General features: G+C 27.1%; 1 pseudogene; it reads right to left on the bottom strand.

Annotated features, from left to right (window-relative positions):
* Nucleotides 1-14,057: 14,057 nt before the first annotated feature.
* Nucleotides 14,058-20,728, bottom strand: LOC132936993 (ras guanine nucleotide exchange factor P-like; annotated as a pseudogene).
* Between the last annotated feature and the right edge of the window lie 118 nt (nucleotides 20,729-20,846).

Below are 20,846 nucleotides of genomic sequence, written 5' to 3'. Positions count from 1 at the left end.
TAAAATGTTTGATTTAACAATAGTCATTCAGCGGTGATCTTGTAGGTTAGGGTACAGTCGTCGGACAAAAGTATGTGTGTGTTTACGTTATATTAAACATTATACAAAAACAGGGTGAAGACTGAAAGGAGTGGTCATTTAGCGGCGACCTTGCAGGTAAACAGTCGGTGGACAAATTTTTGCGTTATATTATCATATACGTACAACATTATACACGAATATTTTTTAAATAATTACTTTCTGACGTACACATATTAATAGATTAATTGTATAATTGTATTGTGATAACGCAGGATAGGGTTGTGCTGTGTGGTGTGGTGGTCTGCCGGGGTGGAGTGGCGGTCTGCCGTGGTGGAGTGGTGAACTGCCAGGTGGGGTGGTGGTGGTCGGTCCGGGTGGAGTTTGTGTGACGGTGGAGTGGTGGTGATTGTCGCCACGGGTGGAGTGGCGGTCGTTACGGGTGGAGTGGCGGTGGCGGTGGTATGGGTGGAGTTTGTGTGGCGGTCCGGGTGGAGTATGTGTGGCGGTGGAGTTTGTGTGGAGTGGAGTGTCGCCTCTATGGACCCACTTACTACTCCAATTGTTCTTAAAATAACTTCTTTAGCACGCCTGGATATTGTTTTTAGAGGTATCCACTGTGCAGCTAATTTAATAAAATGCGCAACATCCACTCTGATGAAGCATCTAAACGTATAAAAAGAAATTTAAATCTTAAATTATTATTTTTACCTATTATAATTTGTTTTTCTTTATATATTTGGTGAGAGGCTTCAACTACATAGGTATTTAGACTTCATTAACTTAATGTTTAAATAAAACTGGTATTAATACACATAACAACTTAATACAATTATATTGACACGATTTTTACAATTTACGGCTTAGGTTTGTATTGCGGAAAAATGCAAAATTATTTTGTTATATTTTTAAATAATAATTGTTACAAACAATAGTATGCACATTAGTTTATTGTTAAGTGTTTAATATATTATACTGTTAACAAAAAAATATTTCATAACTGGATAAGTAATTTAGAATAAATTACATCACAGATATCTTTATTCCATAGATATTAAGCCATATTAAAGAGTTTTAAATTAGATTCTGTGATTCGGAGCAGAAACTGTCCGTCAGCATGTATTGTTAAGTATTTGAATACTTGTATTTAAATTTTAAATACTATTATTTTAATACTTTTTTGGCTTTTCAAATACTTCTCAAATGCTTTTAATAAATATATTTTAAATAATATAAAATAATTTTTCTTTGACGTTTTACCGTCGTATTTTAACAATCAATATTTTCATATTTTACTAATTGACTATTTTAAATTTTATTCCTAAAATAAAATTGTGTAATAGGTAATTTAAAGAATCTCATAAGAATCTGATTATCAAATACGCTGACATAATAGTTAACATTTATATTTACCTAGTTGAAGTTTAAATTTACCTAATAAACGTAAAAAGTAATAAAATATTTAAAAAATAGTTAAGTACCTATCTGTTTGTGATTAACGAACAAATATTTTAAACAACAATTTATTCAACTAAAAAAAAGTTTTTGCAAAGTATTTGTAACCAAGGTTAAACAAATGTTATTGTACTTTTTTTGGAAAACTCAATACTATAATACCAATCGCTCCGCTCTTAATCTAAAAGTATAAAATATATATACGAAGTATATACGATATGTATAATGAAGTAGATACGTACCTAGGTATGTAGTTTGAACCGTGAAAAGGTACTTCTTTTATAACGATATCAGCACAAACTTGGATATATGTTCTAAGTGAAGAGTATTGTGTGAAACACTGTGTAATCGCCGATAAAAGCGCTAATGACATATCAGAAACTGTCTTTTTCGGAGGCTGAACGTTACAATTTAACCATTCTGACAGCCAAAAAAAAAAATCGATGTACTATTGTGCCTTTTGCTCAACATGTTGGATACAGTAAATCCGTATTTCTTATCATCATCATAGGCAAGAGCTTCATATAAGAAAACGCGTTTTGTTTTTTCTCGTCCAAATTTCGTAAAATTTTTAACGACTGATCCCGTAGCATCAATAATCAACTTTGGATAACTAACATTTCTACAGTAGTTCCGATAAATATGAATTTGTTCGTTACAATAGTAATGTAAAAAAAATGGATGTACTCCCATACAATGAAGAACATCCTTAAACTCATCTTCTTCTCTCATAAATGACAGAGCGGTTAATACATCTTTATGCCTTTTTTTGTTTTCAATGGAACGATATTTTAAAATTCGTAACGCATTTCCCGAAGGTAAAATCGCAGGTTCTGGTGCTCCTAAATATTTAACAAATTAATTATTACATTTATGAATGTATGATTTTAATTGTATTTACACAGAGTTAAAATATTAATAAATATTAATATTTATTAAATATAATAGAATGTTCTTAAAGAATTTGTAATTTGAAAATTTTTGTAATATCTACCTACCTATTTTTACAATACGATTAGCTTCTAATTCTCTATATGATTGACAAGAAATTCCATTTTCACAAAGAAGTTTGGCTGCTTTCTCTTTCGCTGGGCCAACCATTCGTCTTTTTTTATTATTGTGTATTTCGTGAAAATTGCCTCTGTACGTACATTCCATAAGTACTCTAAGATATATATGTTTATTTAAATATTTTGTGTATTTAATCAGTGAATTAAATTGTTCATTTTGAAATAGTAAGAATATGACTATTACTTTGTGTTTTCCGCTGGTTTGTGTAATACCGATCCTTCAAAATTTGATCCGCATACTGAGCATCGTCCTATAACTTTTACATACACTTGTCCAATTGGATAAACCTTAGCCCTTTTGAAAGTCAAAGTACAAGGCAATTCTCTATGTATCCACAAATGTTCGGCGAGTACTGGTGTCCAATTTCCTTTTTGTAAAGCTAAGTATGATCGTGAACTCTGGTGACTTTTTGTTGATTTATAAACAACTTCTTTTGGTTGGATTTTTTGCCATTCGTCAGCCGATAAAGTAAATATGAAATTTTTTGATGGCATATCAATATCATTTTCACTACTAAATTCTTCGTATTCATCTAAAGACAAATGTTCTTAACTATTTTATTTTAAATCGTATTTTTAACTAATTTGTAATAATTTGTATATTGTAACTTCAAATTAAACACAATTGAACGTAGGTACTCAAAAAAAAATTGGAAGTATACAAACTAATATAAGTTAACAATTTAATTAAAATTTGGTGAAATGTTATAACTTCTTATTTTTTTTTTTTTTTAATTTAATAAAGTATAATTATTAATTTGAGTATATCAAGGTATTATATTATAATGACTCCTTCGTGAAAACGAGTTTTTTATGAAAAAATAATCAAGTATTCCATGAAATACGAAAATATGTGTACTGAAATCCGTCAACTCTGCCTTGAACAATAAATTAGTGGTTTAAAATAAAAATAATATTCTGAGTATCAATCAGTCTAGATCAGCGGTTCTCAACCTTTTTATAACCAAGTACTACCTACACATTTTGAAAATGTTCATGTACCACTTGACCAAATAACATTTTTTACGAATCAAAAATGTAAGTATACGTTATTTTACATATTGTATAGGATTTCATTTTATAGAGAACTACAACATTATGATAATACAAGCATTCAATGCACAAAAAGAAAATTAAATATTTATGCATTATTAATTTTAAAATGTTCGTTATTTTTTAAAATGTTGTTTATTGAAGTTTAAAAGCTCTTAAAAAAGTGGTGACTAATGTATTTAATTTTTAATTGGGTTAAGTACAACTTGCCTAACTATCTAACGTTATAGTCAATTTTCAAAAGCCAGCTTAATTTTTTTTGTATACCTAGTTGATGAAAAATATTTTGATTATGTTTAACAATGTACCTACAGATAATGCTAATATAAAAATGTTGAATTACATAAAAAGTTGATTTTGATGAAAACTGATTAGCTTTTGACCAAAGTCCAACAAGATTTTTTTTACCAACAGAAATCAACATCATATAAACTATGATATAACTTTCAATTAGTAAAAAATTGTCTATTGTCTGGTGTCTTCTGGTGACAAAAAAACAATAAAAAAAAAGCACATGCCACTGTCAAATCATACATTCATTGCTCCGTTTAGAATGTAATAGGAAATGCATATAATCTAACAATAGATTTTATTTTTAACAAAACTTTACAGTAAGTAAAATAATTACTAGAGGTAATAAAAAATTACAGAATATTTAAAAAAACAATAAATTATTCTTGATTTTAAATTTAAAATTACTTACCACTCTTAGTGTAATCTTCAAATTCTGTGATAGGGGCGATTATAGGTACAGATTTTTTTGTATAAACACCAAGTTTTTCCAAAATTCCATGTCGTCCTAATTGTACGAATGTATGGATTGCATTAGGAGACATTTTATAATTCAAGTGTTGACTTATATCATTCCATATTTTATTTGTAGCCACTACAATTTCTAATCAAAACAAAAATAGCATATTATATTGAAGAGGCTTTAAAAAATTAATATAAAAAAAAAAGGAAAGTGAATACAGTTCTGCAGTATAGGTTACAAATGAGTCATTGTAATGGATAGTGTTATATTTTAAGTCAATGACAATGATTGTAAAATCAATACATTCATCGCTTCACTCAGAATCTAAACTATCTATAGAACAATTTTAGTTGTATATGAAATCTCGATTAAATAAAACGAATCTATATATAAATAAAAAATATTAATAAAAAAATTATTAAAATCCAAAAAGAAATCTAAAAATATTAATAATAAATCCAATTTTTAATAAAAAAAATTATATTTTATAAAAAAATGTATATATTGAAAAAAAAATTTATTGTAAATAAATAAAATCTATTAATTAAAAATATTAATTATTAATAAAAAATAATAATAAAAAATCTATATTTTCCAAAAAAAATTTTGTTTGCATGAAACAAATTAAATATAAATCAAATAAAAAAATCTATATTTTATAAAAAAATTATATTTAATACAAATATATCTAAATTTGATAAAAAAATTATATTCAAAAAAATAAAAATCTATATATGATAAAAAATTTATATTTAAAAAAAATATATCTATATTTATTCAATTATGCTTTTATATCAAATAAAGATATATTTTTATGAAATATAAGTCTTTTATCACAGATTTTAGATTCTGAGTGAAACGATGAATGTATTGATTTTACAATGATGTGTGTTTTTTTTTTTTATTTTTTTTTATTTTTTTATTTTTGTGTCTGTGTACACGATAAGTAGTCAAAATAATGCTTCGATTTTCGACTTCAGTATCTTGTTCGATGGGAAAGTGAATATCGTTGGTGCATTGGGGAGGTCAAAATTTTAATTTCCCAGTAGTTTTCAAAAGCGATGTGAAAAACAAAAGAAAAATTAAGGAAAAACGGGAATTTTTACGCAAAATCGATTTTTAACAAAATCGATTTTGGTTATTGGTGTAACTCTAAAACAAATGACCGTAGATGCATGAAATTTTCACTGGTTGTTTATATTTGCATTTTCTATACACAATACAATTTTGAAAATAATTTGACTTTTTTTGAACTGTTTACGGACATTGTCAGTTTCAGTTTTTTTAAATTTTTTTTCTATAAATATCAATAAAATTTTATTTGTTGGGTAAAAAAGCTTGAAAATTTAATAGAAGGCTCCTAGGTTATTGTTTCAAAGGCAGATGAAAAAAATTAAAAATCCTTAGTCACAGTTTTTTTTTATACACGTTTAAAGTTCAAATCTTGAAAAAATACGGAAAAATCACGAAAATTTGCAAATTATTTTGAGTTAGAAATTCATAAAAAATTTTCTTTTTAAATCTAAGATTTTAAAATCTAATACAAGATTCCTCATAAGTTTGTCTAACTTTATCAAAAAAAAAATTTCTACAAGAAAGTCAAATTAAATTTTTATGAGCGTTTTAAATTCATATTTTTACAACATTAGATATTAATAATATATTAGTAATACCATAGATAAGTGTATAATATGTCTTATACCTAGACTGACATATCGTCTCCACTCAGAATCGTTTTTCTTATACAATGATATATCATTGAATTCAAATTAAATACCATCCATTATACAGTGACCCACTTGTAACCTACAGTACAGCAGAGCGACATCCACTTGCCCACCTTTTTTATTTATATTTTTATTATATTTTTCGATTTATATTTATTTTATTTTTTTTTAGATTTGTTTTATCCATTGGTGATTTTTTAATTTATGTTATATTTTTTTACTAAAGATTTTTATTCACCTAAGCTTTATTGAATATAGATTTATAGATCACCAGTTTTCAGAATTATAATTGGACAGTACGTTTCCAAACCCCGCTCATGGTTTTTTGATTTTTGCGGGGGCGGTAATTAAGCAGGAATTCTGGAAGTGGTGGCAGCAATTGGCAGGAATGAAGTACTATATAATATTAGCGTTGAAAAAAGTTGAAAAAGGAAACGGGTGGGGTTGGGGACATGTACGTCTTGTACAATCGTTTTGATTCCTTGGAACGATTTTGATCCACGGATATTAAAAGAAAATCTCATAATTTACAACTAAAAATAATTTGCAAATTTATTGTAGTGATTATTAAAAATGTTGTCAAAATTCAAAGTTTAGACGAAGAGAGCAAGGCGCGCATAGCCGATATAAGAGGTCGCAGTGGATCGGGCACACATTACCTTACTCTGGCACAGGCCATATAATTATTTTTACTAAGTATCAAGAAAGTATTTATGAATTCATTATTTTAATTGTAAATAACAAAATTAATTTAGCTTAAATTAAAAAGATAAATTACATAGGTATATAATTTTAGAAACCTTATTTTGATTCATTGATATAATATTGTGTTGTCTATAGTTTGTACATTTACATATTATTTAAATTTAATAAGACCTACCACAACGATTTGTTAAAAATAAAATTTAAAAAAATCGTATTTAAAATCATACTGAAAGTACAATAATGTGATATTATTTTCTAAACAAGCATGCAATATATAAAAGGTCTTATTTTATATCTGAATACATTAAGTAATATTGGTGATGACTGAATATGAAAATTTTTGATTTAGATCCAATGTTAAAATTTAATATTTCGACTTACCTGGAAGACAGCGCAAAAATTTATGGTGGCAAAAGAAAAATTTGCAAATTGTAATTTTTTCCATAATGGGTGGAGAGGGGGGGGCTGGGGAAATGCTCAAAATTTTCCGAGTACAACAGGTGTCGCACGAATTCTGGTTGTTGTCGCACAAATTCACACTAATGACGCACTAATGTTTGGCAAAAGAAAATTTTGAAAATTGTAATTTTTTCCATGAGGGGGGGCTGGGGAAATGCTCAAAATGGAAAAACGATTTTTTCCGAGTATAACGGGTGTCGCACGAATTCTGGTTGTTGTCGCACAAATTCACACTAATGACGCACTAATGTTTGGCAAAAGAAAAATTTGAAAATTGTAATTTTTTCCATGAGGGGGGGCTGGGGAAATGCTCAAAATGGAAAAACGATTTTTTCCGAGTATAACGGGTGTCGCACGAATTCTGGTTGTTGTCGCACAAATTCACACTAATGACGCACTAATGTTTGGCAAAAGAAAAATTTGAAAATTGTAATTTTTTCCATGAGGGGGGGCTGGGGAAATGCTCAAAATGGAAAAACGATTTTTCCGAGTATAACGGGTGTCGTACGAATTCTGGTTGTTGTCGCACAAATTCACACTAATGGCGCACTAATGTTTGGCAAAAGAAAATTTTGAAAATTGTAATTTTTTCTATGAGGGGGGGGCTGGGGAAATGCTCAAAATGGAAAAACGATTTTTCCGAGTATAACGGGTGTCGCACGAATTCTGGTTGTTGTCGCACAAATTCACACTAATGGCGCACTAATGTTTGGCAAAAGAAAATTTTGAAAATTGTAATTTTTTCTATGATGGGGGGCTGGGGAACATTTCTACAGCCCCCCATATATATTTTTGAATTTACGGTTAAACCAGTATCGCACAAATTCTGAAAATAGTCACACAAATTCACACTAATGGCACACTAATGTTTTGCAAAAAAAAAATGTCAAAAATTATATTTGGGGGGGCTGGTGAAATGTACGTGATTTGATCCATGCTTGTACCTGATCTGCCCGATTAACCAATAGCAACAATAATAAATAAATACTATTTCTATTAATTATTTCTTCTATAACCAATAGTAACCATTTATAAACAAATATTTCTATCGTTAATCTCAAAATCCCTGTTTGAGCATTTCTATTAATTGACCGTAGCGTGATGTTATATAGTCTTCCTCGATGAATGGACTATCCAACAAAAACATAATTTTTCAATTCGAACCAGTAGTTCCTGAGATTAGCGGGTGAAACACACAAGCTCTACAACCTTATATAGATGTAACTCATAAATACCTAGTGATTGTCATTTTTACAAAATTAAGTAAAATGGTAATTTTTTTGTTGATTTATTATAAAAATAAATAAAATATAAAATGTATAAGTACATATTATCTATTTGTTATTCAAATTATTATCATATTCATATTATACGGTTATAATAGTGTGTACTAATGAAATTGTTGTAGGTGCCAACTAATTAAATGATAATAATAATAGAAATTTTAATATTTGTAATAATAGGCCGACAAAACAAATGAGCTAAGGCAGCATTTTGTAAAATAATATTTAAGGACGTAAGCACCACGGTAGTAGGACAGTGTGGTCCTCGAGCAAGGCCCGTATGTTTGTAAGCGATCCATAGAGACTCGTATTTTTGTGCTTGTTTATGTTTAATAAAGTTATTCAATAGTGTGAATTGTCATCTATTGTTTTGTGTACCATCGATCTGTGTACCAACATCATTCGTAATCCACTACCCGAATTTCTTTTTAACATTTGTGTTTTTGTTTGTTTGTATTTTAATTTGTTTAATTACAAGTAGGTATATTTTGTGTGTTTTACACATATCGCGTTTTGGACATTTTTTATCAGATTGAACTTTCACGGCGGGAAGACTACGAGCAATTGGGTCCATGATTTTGGTGTTCTACACACTCGAGGTGAATATTGGCGTATGGTTATATTTTGTATGTATGCGATCTATATTTTACGAATTTTTTGTTTAACTAATTGTTTTTTTTTTTAGTGTTAATTTATTTATGTTTTAATTTAAGGAGGAGCAATAATTATTTAGTTAAGTTTTTTTTTTGTACATAGAAATATTAATCTAGTAGTATATAAATGTTCTGATTAAACACTCCTAATAAATTTTTCTTACAATAAAATTAATAAAACTTCATCGGGAGGACCGATACGACCACACGCACTGTTCGGCATTCGATCGTCAACTAACTTAAATTGATAATGAAAATAATAATAATATACATGATGAATGGATTTTGTATCTTACAGTACCTACTTGAATTTTTCAAAGTATATTATTATAATGTATACACACAATGAAATTTTCAAATGCAATTTTTTTGGCAAAAATTAACTTATACTACTGTGTTAGTGCGTTACTAATGTCTAATAGTAAAATAAATTAGGCATATTAATATCATAAATTATACATAGGTACATATACATAGGTAATATTATAGGGTATTAGATCTTTTTCACTCAGAATCATTTTTTAGATTCTGAGTGAAGCGATGAATATATTGATTTTACAATGATGTGTGTTTTTTTTTTTTTTAATTTTTTTAATTTTTTTTTTATTTAATTTTTTTTTTTGTGTCTGTCATCACCTTTTAGGACAGTAAAAGTGTTTCGATTTTCTTCAATAGTAACTTTTCTGATAGGAAAGTGAATCTAGTTAGTACTTTGGGGGGTCAAAAGTAAAAATTTCCCAGTAGTTTTCACAAGCGACGTGAAAAACAAAAGAAAAATTAAGGAAAAACGGGAATTTTTACGCAAAATCTGTTTTCGAGAAAATCGATTTTGGTTTTTGGTGTAACTCTAAAACAAATGACCGTAGGGACATGAAATATTGACTGAATGTTTATATTAGAATTTTCTATACACCATAAAATATTTTGACTTTTTTTGAGCTGTATACGGCCATTGTCAGTTTTCAATTTTTTTAGTTTTTTTTTCTATAAATATCAATAAAATTTTATCTGTTGAGTAAAAAGGCTTAAAAATGTAATAGAAGGCTCCTAGGTTATTGTTTCAAAGGCAGATGAAAAAAATTAAAAATCCTTAGTCACAGTTTTTATTTATAAGCATTTAAAGTTCAAATTTTGACAAAATACGGAAAAATCACGAAAAATAGCAAATTATATTGAGTTGAGAATTCATAAAAATTTTTCTTTTTAAATCTAAGATTTGAAAATGTAATATAAGATTACTCATAAGTTTGTCTACCTCTATCAAAAAAAAAATGTCTAGAAGAAACTTGAATTAAATTTTTATGTGCGTCTGAAATTTATATTTTTACAACATTTGATATTTAATCGATTTCTCACATTACAATTTTTTTATTTTATTGTAATTAAAAAACGAATGACTGTAGATACTTGACAATATTTCACTGAATATTTATATTAGCATTTTCTATACACCATAAAATGTTGAAAATATTTTGACTCTTTTTGAGCTGTTTACGGCCATTGTGAGTTTTCAATTTTTTTAGTTTTTTTTTCTATAAATATCAATAAATTTTTATTTGTTTGGTAAAAAAGCGTGAAAATTTAATATAAGGCTCTTGATATATCGTTCTAATAGTCGTTGAAAAGTATTACAAATACATAGGCACAATTTTTTTTTATAAGCATTTAAAATTCAAATTTCGACAACATTTATCAAATTTATAATTTATTAATTATTTTGTGGTTAAAAATGTATATATTATATTTATACATTTTTAACTTTTATGGCTAAGGATTGAAAATTTAAAACAAGGTTCCACGTAAATAAGTTATATATAAATTACTTTATTCCAAATAATATCATCAAATATACTTGGTAAAATCATAGGCTGACTGACCGTTTTCGCTCAGAATCGTTTTTCTTATACAATGATATTATATCATTGAATTCAAATTTAACATTATCCATTACAGTGACCCACTTGTAACCTACTGTACAGCAGAGCAACATCCACTTATCCACCTTTCTTACACAGTGATTTTATATCATTAAAATCAAATTTAAGACATTCGTTACAGCGAACTCTCTTGACACTTGTACAGAAGACTAACCTAACCTAGTACCCACCTGTTTAATATTCATATTTGATATTCCAAAATTGAATACAAGATTCCTCATCAGTTGCTATTGTTAGAATATTATAAAGAAAAGTTAAGCGTAATTTCCCAAAAAAATTTATTTGCATCTGAAAGTTTAAATTTAGATGTAATATATAATAACTGTATATTCACAATAAAATCACGATTTCTCATCAAATGGTGAGGTGAATTTATGAAATTAATTTACAGGTTAGTTAAATTAATTTGTATTTATGTAGGTCGTGTATTTGACCGTAAACCAGTGTGTAGATCGCGTAATACCATGGTATTTTTATTTTGTTGTAATTCATAAACAAATAACTGTAGATGCTTGACATTTTCAAGTTATATTTATATTATATTTTCTTACATATTGAAAAATATCTTAATATTTTGACTATTTTGAATAAATTGTATAAATTTATAACATTTTTGAATTTTGAATTTTTTTTAGTTAATTTTCAATAAATATTGATAAAAACATTTTTCACTTGGTGTGCAAGGTTCCTAATAAATTGTTTTGATTGCGGTTAAAAAATATTAAAGATACATAGTCACAATTTATTATTTTTTATAATCAAAATAAATAACAGGTGTGCGCACACACAGTTTTTATATTATTGTGTTTTCTACATTATTCCTTGAAACTGGCAACAATCCAACCACAAGTCATAAATAAAAAAATTTAAACATGCTCATTAATGTGTACTTAGTTGTTTTTATGAACACCAAAGTATTATATTTTACTTACTTAGAATTAGTTACTTGAACAATAATTATGATTTATTATAAAGTTTTATTATCAATAACTGTGTTATTTGATATTATATTTATTTAATTCAGCTATTGTTTTTATGTCTAGGGTGCAATGGTAAGGGATTTTATACTAGAATATACTACATTTTACAATTTATTAATGAAAAATAACCTTGGTAGAATTTTGCCTACCTTTAGACCTTAATATTTAAATCTTTATTACGAAAACAAACGTCACATCTATCCATTTATATCACATTTAATAATGAACAGACTTCAAGGTTTTGATCGCTATAATAAATTTGTATATTGATTTTACGAGGATAGGGATTATTTCTTTTATATTTTTCTTTATTCTCTGTGATAAATAAAAATTCAATGTTCTTTTGGTATAATTATGGTTGGGGGGGGGGGGGAGAGGAGAAGGTACCAAAAGTACCTAATCTACCTACTTGTTCCACAATAAATGTTATGTGGCTCAATGCAATTAATGTATTAAATTTGTTAATTTTTTTTTATATTATCAAAAATGTATAATATATAATCAATGTATATGAAAAACGAAGCAAATACAATTTGCCAGCTTATATTACTAAATATATTACATATGATATATATTTATATTGTTAGTAAATTAGTTTATTTTAGGTAGGTACTATACTCTGTTCCTTGTAAGTTGAACAACTTTTTTTTTGCGCACGCAGGTTATGGAGAAAATAATGTGACCCCATACAGTTGACAGTAGTTCTACAGTTTCACGTTGCGAAACAGCACTGTTTATACGTAGTGAACTGCGTATTGTCACAACGTTTTCACCATATTCCACGTACGCAAATAAAAAAAGTGGGTCAACTTACAGGAAACAGGTTTTTGCTATTTAACATTTTTTTTATAGATATTTAAAGGTTGAATTAGCTTTGGCCGTAAACATTGCATTTTAAAATGTCATTACGTGTATAAAATATATAATATTATACTTGTAAAGTTTAAAAGTTTCAAGTACCCATGAATAATACAACAAAATAACTAAATTTGTTACTCATCGTATAAATATCTAATTCTGTATTATATCAATTATTTATATCTACAAAATAGTATGCAAATTTTCACAATTTTGATAAATGTTGTCAGAATGTTAAATGATTCTCTTAAAAAAACTTAGGTTTTGAATCAGCAACAATATTTTTATCGATATTTTATGAAATATAAGTTGTGTGCCAGTACTTTGTAGTGTCCAGTGTAAGTTGAGGTCATTAAATCGTTTCATTAAATCCAATATCTATTTCAGTAAATAATCATATTCCATATTTAATAAAAAATCTATATATTGAAAAACAAACTTTCTTATAAAAAAATGTTCATCAACATTTATTTGACTTATAAATCAAGATTTTTTTGTTGAATATACCTTGATTGAATAAAACATATATAAATATAAATATAAAAATAAAAATAAAAATCGATATTCAACAAAAAAATTGATATTCAATAAAAAAATCTATATTTAATAACAAAACGATATTTAATAAAAATCAAAATTGAATAAAAAATTGATATTCAATAAAAAAATCTATATTTAATAACAAAACGATATATTTAAAATAATGAACAAAAATAATTAATTACTAACAAATAAATTTAATATTTTTTTTTTTTTATTATTACTACGTATTAAGTTTTTAGTACTTTAGAACTGTACACTAAAGTTATTTAATTTTATCTAATACAATTATTGATTAAGCTAAGATTATTATAACTATGACAAAGATTCACGCATATTTTATGCCTTTGAAATTCTCTTAATAAGTAATAGAATGAACATGTATACAACCTTCATAGTTCATGTAGTTTTTTACATTAAGCTAAGATTAATTAAACTATGACAAAGATTCATGCATATATTATGCCTTTTTATATATTATGAACTTATTTTTTTTCATTCAATTCAATTATTTCTACTCATAACCATAATATAATTAATAATTTTAAATTTTAACTAAAAATAAATCAATTAATACTTTTAAAAACTGAGAAACAAAAATGAATAATCTAGCCACTGTTATTACATATATTTTTATATAATTTTTATACATTTTATTAGTTATAATATGTAATTTTATTTTTTATAAACATTACATTTTTGAAGTTTGCAATTTTAGTTCTCTGAATTTTGATTTAACAAAAACTTTAAAACCATGACAACAATGTATGCATATTTAGATATTAGTCTGTAAATTACCTTTAACAGGATTATGATTGTAAAATGAATATTAGTATTACTTAGGTAAGTACATGGTTGAAATATATTATAAGATCTCGAATATAAAACAATTAACTTTTATGTAAGTAGAAACGAATAACTGTTTGGCAATTCATTTTAATATTATGTTAATTTGATTTAAATTTTACCATCAGTTAATGTATAATTTAAGTAATTCATTAAATAGAATTGTTTATTGTATTCCAAAATCTATCAAATTTTTTTAATGCAGTTTGTAAATGTACTCCTTATGTTAATAATTTAAAAAAAAAAAATAATGGTTTAATTTATAATATTTTAATAAATAATACAGTCTCCTATTTTATGCCACTTAATTGTTATAAAAAGAAAATATTAAAAAAAGACCTTGATGGAAAAATAATTTTTAAATTATAAAACTAGAGCTTATAAAATTGATTACTAACTTTTAAATAAGTTGTATAAATCTTAATCTTTGTTATGTGTATCCCCATTGTTAGTATTATCATTATAGATTGCGGCCAACATTGATTCTATGTCCAAGTTTTCCGTTTTGTTTTCTACATTTGTATTGTCTTCATTAACTTCTTTGTCAACACTGTCTGGAGTTACTTGATGAGCTTCTTCCTGTTCAGGCACAACTGTATCTTCTTCATTTTCTTCTTCTTGTGCAGGCTCAGGTTTTTTTTTTTTCGATTTGACTTCTTTTACAGTCATATCTTCCTGTGAGTTTTCAGTTTCTTCTCCTTTGCCGGCATTTTCAGTTCCTTCTTCTTGTTCAACATTAGCAGATCCTTCAATGGGGACATTGTCATTCAATATCATATCTGTGTTGACAGTGCCTTTGTTGTTCTCCTGTTGATTTTCGTCTATGTCCATAAGAGACTCCGCTTGCTGATTATTTTCTTGAGTCTAGGATGGTTCCGGTTTCATAACTTTGGTTGTAACCAGACAAGAATCTTCCGTTTCTATTTCCTAAAAATAAAGTAAAATAATCAGCACATGAAGATTTGTTAAAATATTTAATTTTTCATTTACTCCATTTAAGGTTGATTGAGTTGGCTGATAATGGTCTTTCTGAATGTGATCAAGGCAATTAATTCGACTATCAAATGATTTAGAACATACTCGACATCTATAATGCCGTTTCTTCTGTTGCGGTACCTAAATTAAGAGATCAAATCAAAATTGTGTCTCATATTATTAACTGCATTTTAAATGATAGTAAATGAGTTACATAAAATTAATATTGAAAGAAATTCTTTTTCAATTATATGGATGTCAGGGCATTTTTTTTCTCCCTCACCCACATGCAAAATAGCAAATTTTACGTTTACAATTATGATCATTATCATATTAATTTCTAAAATTAGAGTGAAATTAACACATAAAAATTTGAAGGTAAGATTATTATTTAGGAAACCTCTTAGGCTTTTTATAATATTTTATTTTTAAAGCAAGTTATGAATATTTAAGTTGTACAATTTACAAAGCTCGTTTTAAAATAAAATATAATAAAAAGACTATGAGATGGCATAGATAGTAATCTTACCTTCAAATATTATAAGAGGTAATTTTGCTCTAATTTTATAAATTAATATGATTATGATTATTATTTTGCAGATACAATTTGTTATATTGAGGGTGGGTCGGTCAGGGAGAAAAAAAATATGCTGGCACTCTCTTAAAAGTCAATAAATAAAAACAGTAGTATAAAATATATTTTTAAATTATGATCTTATCGAGGATCTTATGGAACAAAATAGGATATTTATAATTAAATAGTCTTAGTAACACAGTAACATGGTTCAATGATGCAAAATACAATTTAGTGTAGTTAACATATTATATTATAATTGAAAATTGTTAAGTGAAAAAGTAGTAATGAAAGTGCCAACTAAATTAAAATATGTACAGCAAAAATATTAATTGGTCTTATACTAAATTAATATAGTAATGGGTCATATTTTTTTTATTCTTACCGGAGTTAATGCTTTAGCCGCTTGATTAATAACTGGTTTTTTAGGCTCCTATTTGTTCATATTTTTGCGCATCAGGAATCTAAAATTAAAGCTTAAATAATAATTTTTAAAATAATATTGAATAATGTACATACCGAACATTACCAAGCTCTTTCGATTGGAATGTACATTATAATTTTGTTAGCGCTTTCTTGTTATGTTGTTGGTGGTGGTTGTTGTTGTTGTTGTTGTTCTGGCTGCTGATGTGAATTTAACAATTTTAATGGAGTTTGGACGGGAGTAACTACGGCAGCAGTAGTTACAGTAGGAAACAGTAGTTGTTCCTCTGCCTTTAAGTGTTCTATTACAATCTAAGAAAAAGTACAAAGTAATATTTTTATATAACTACCTAAAATTATTATGTATCTTGTTTCTAATTAGGTTATATACTTACCCGAACACTGACAGGGTGATCTTGGTTTTAATATGTTCTATTTCATTTTCCAACTTGTTCATATGATGAAAAGTTGAGGTACAATTCTTGCATAAGCAATCATCAGGGGTCACATCAATTGTTAATTCATTATCCATAAGCTCATTAATTTTACTCACGTATGTTACATTACTATGCGGAGTAATTTTAGAACACACCCGTGTACCTTCACCGTACAATTCTGCATCACAAAGAAAACAGACACCCATCATATCTAGGAAAAAAATAATGTCATTTTCTAAGTTACAAATGATAATTAACTAAGCAATTATAATTAATAGAATATTAAGAATATTATTAAAAATATAATATACATTAAACATTTTACTTTATAATACTATAATAGTTATTTACCGTAAATGTAATACCATCAAAATCAATCATTATAGTAAAGTACAGACCAAAATGATATAGTCTAGCAAAAATCAATTAGATACTTACTTTAGTATAAGAAAGGTTGTCTTACAAATAGAAAATCGTAATCTAAATATGATCAAAATATTAACCCAAGATAGTATCCACCAAAAATATTCACAAGAATACACAAACGCAGTGTTTCTGACCGTCTATTGAACCGTACGGTTCACCGGTATCAAACAATAATTTCATCAGTCACCACTTACAATGCTAAGTTAAAAAATAACTTATAATTGAGATATCATAAAATTAATAGATTAGATATAAATTAGTTTATAAATGTCACAGTTAGCTTGACAGTCTTTTTAACTGTATTTTAGTGGGAATGCACTTAGAGCATTTCTAATACAGTCTAATACCTATACAATTGGGAGCTGTATCTAATTTTAGTTTATTACTTATATAGAAGATACAAATATTTTCAACTACTAATACTTAATACTTTTTGAATTTGTGAAACTTAAGAGGACGTCGTACTTGCATGTGTTGTGTCCATTTTACACACCTACGACAGCAAATTTTCGTTCACTAATTTCAAAAGTGTGCTATTAGTTTTGATATTAGAGTGAATAGACATATTATTAAATGTTTAGGTAGGGACATTATCTGTGTTAGATCACTCTCGTTAGTTTTTTACGATATTTTAATTTATAAGCAGATGTGTCATTTGTTGTCTTTGTCTCACAAGTGCTGAACATAGCAAATTATATACTCTATTCGTTTAGCTCAATTTGTTTCAAAATTAGAGTGAATTTAATTGGCTGTTATAAAATTTAAAGGTAATATTATTACCTAGGCAATCTCATCGGCTTTTTATTATATTTTAATTTAAAGAGAGTTATTTAAGATGCACAAACAATTTACAATTTTAAAATACTCATAACTTTCTTTAAAATTAAAATATTATAAAAAGCCCATATGTATGTACGATGGAGACAACATATGCGGGTACAATGTCCTCTTAATCAAACAAAATTACCAGGAAGCATGCATTCTAGAGTAAAAATTTAGTAGTGATAAATTATTGAAAATTGTCACATGCCTTTGAATTTTGAGAAATTCCAGTTCAAATTTAGATGGAAAAAAATAACTAGGTGTAATATGCAAATCGTGAAAATATGAGGAAAAAAAAGTACAGAATTACCTACATAGCTTATTTTATAAGTATTAATTTATGTAAATTTACATAATAAATAATAATATTAACACGTGAGGCGGGAAGTAATCAAGTGATGAAACACTTCAGAAGAATAGGTCTATTAAATCAATTAGTTTAGTAGGTCACTGCTTTTTGTGTCTGCGTGGTGAGTTTTCAGGAGAAGTATGTGATGATAGCTGGTAGGCTAAAAGGTAAGAGGATGGTGTGAGATTCTGGAGTGTAACATATTATGATTGATTATGGTTAGTTGGTTCAATGATTCTATATTTAAGGCTTTGTGTACATTATGATGTACCAGGGGACTCGAGGCTAAATAAGTTATAAATATAAAATGTACGACAACATTTAGGAGGCTAGGATATTTGAAAATAGAATTCAAATTCAATTAAGTATTTCAATTATTTTGAATTTTGATTTCAAAAGTTTTAAAAGAGGTTTTAAATAGGTAATTGATAATTAGTAATTTAATTATTACCTGCTGTACCACAAGTAGAATATATATTACACCAAGGGTTGGCAACACACGGCCCCCATGTGGCCCTCATTATAAATAGTATGGCCTGGAAACTGCGGATTAAAACTTTATTTACATTTCTTGTATCATTTAAATAATTTTAAACCATTATCAACATAACATAATAACTAACCAATTATTATTAATGTTGATAAAAATATGGGTAGTTCAATATAATTTATAACTATATAATACCTAAGATAGTTTATTAACCTCAATGCTCACGTTAAATCAACTTAGTATGTGATTCACGATTGAAAGTGATAAGCTGTAACAGGCATGCCATCATTTATATGTTATTTTTCCAGTGGCTCGTTACAGATCCATCTACACCGGTCAAAATATTGTGTTTAATTATATTTTTAAATAAACCACCTGATACTACCTCCCCGTGATAAACAAAAGTTTAAAATTCTCTTGCAAAGACTGTACCTATGTACTATCTATAGATTTTAATAATGGACAAAAAGTTATAAACAAATTGTCTCTCAGCTGTGTAACGTCAAAAATTATTTTAAACAATCTTGTTTTTACGTTGCTTTCTGTGAAGCTGTCAGCGTTGTAACCAACTAATTATATTCTTATAATGCATTTGATTATTCTAATATATTTTATTATATTGAACCATTATGTCAACAAAACACATATAAATAATTTAATTATTTTGTTGGATTTTATCATTTATAAAAGTATATATGTACCTACAGTTATTCACTTGAATACAATCATTTAATTTAAAATTATAAGACATTTATCAAATTACTATATGTTATGTTTTAAAAAAGGTAGGAATAATTTTTAATTTTATAAGAAAAAAAAGTAACTAATTTTAACTAAATTAAGTTAGGTACTTATATTCTATTTAACTTGTAACTTTTAGAGATAGAAGAAAAAAATAAAGGTAACTTTTAACTTCAAACTTGTAAAATAGGTAACTTGGATATTATACATAAAATTATAAAATATTAAACCTACATAATTATATTATTTAAAACTAGGTATGAACTTGTATTACCATTTACCCATTTTAATATTATACTATAAAACATAGTATAGGAAATCTAAAACACACATAAATTTAAATAAAACATTTTTAATTTTATTTTAGTATAAAATATGTTGAAAGTATAAGCATTGTCCTATATTTATTGATTATTTATTTTTTGGATTATTTCCACCATTGTAGATTAATTAGGTACCTACTTTCTGTAATACCTACTTTCTATTGTAACTAGTTTCAACTAAGAGACGAGACCATAAATCACAACTATTTATAATTGATTAATTTGTTTTATTTATCATGTAGGTAGGTACCTGCCTATACAATTGAATTTTAGTTCATATACACAGTCGCTTAAATCCTAAAAAATAACAGCGTCGAGCGTCGTTGAAGGATGTTTTCGATTTTATTTGTCTGAGAGAGCGCGGAAAGCAAGTGATCACGCCATGTGTACATGGAAAAACTAATAACTATACATACTTGTACAAATTACTTTTCCGTCAGTTTTATAATCGATGATGTTTCAGTATTGGAAGTAAGTACAGCTATCTTATCGGGTGGCCCATAGGATGTGCACCAATTAAACTGGTTATTTCGTTTGGAAGCCGTCGGACACAGTCGTCAGTCGTGTTTACGATGAGTTTAGGAAACGTTCGTTGGAAAACTACCCAGAAGTTCTGAGACCGACTACACGTCACAGATTATAGCGACATTACAATATAGCCACTCGAACCTAAAAATATATTAAACGCAACGAAATCACATACGAGGTCAGCGCTACCGAGTGAATTAAATCCGCGCAAGATGCAAACAGAATAGAAAAACGTGAAAAAAATATATTGTTATTCGAGATTATTGAGTAAGAATGTACAACTCAGTAATAACTTACTATAATATATTGTATAACCTATTCTAACAATATTACAATGTTTATCATGAGTAATTAATAAACAGGCTCGATAACATACTGCGCATGATAAAGAAAATCTTTATCATGATACCGCGCATAAAA

The sequence above is a fragment of the Metopolophium dirhodum genome, chromosome 1 (genome assembly GCF_019925205.1).
Source record: "Metopolophium dirhodum isolate CAU chromosome 1, ASM1992520v1, whole genome shotgun sequence".
NCBI classification, from domain to species: domain Eukaryota; kingdom Metazoa; phylum Arthropoda; class Insecta; order Hemiptera; family Aphididae; genus Metopolophium; species Metopolophium dirhodum.
This window is presented reverse-complemented; position numbering and strand designations above follow the sequence as displayed.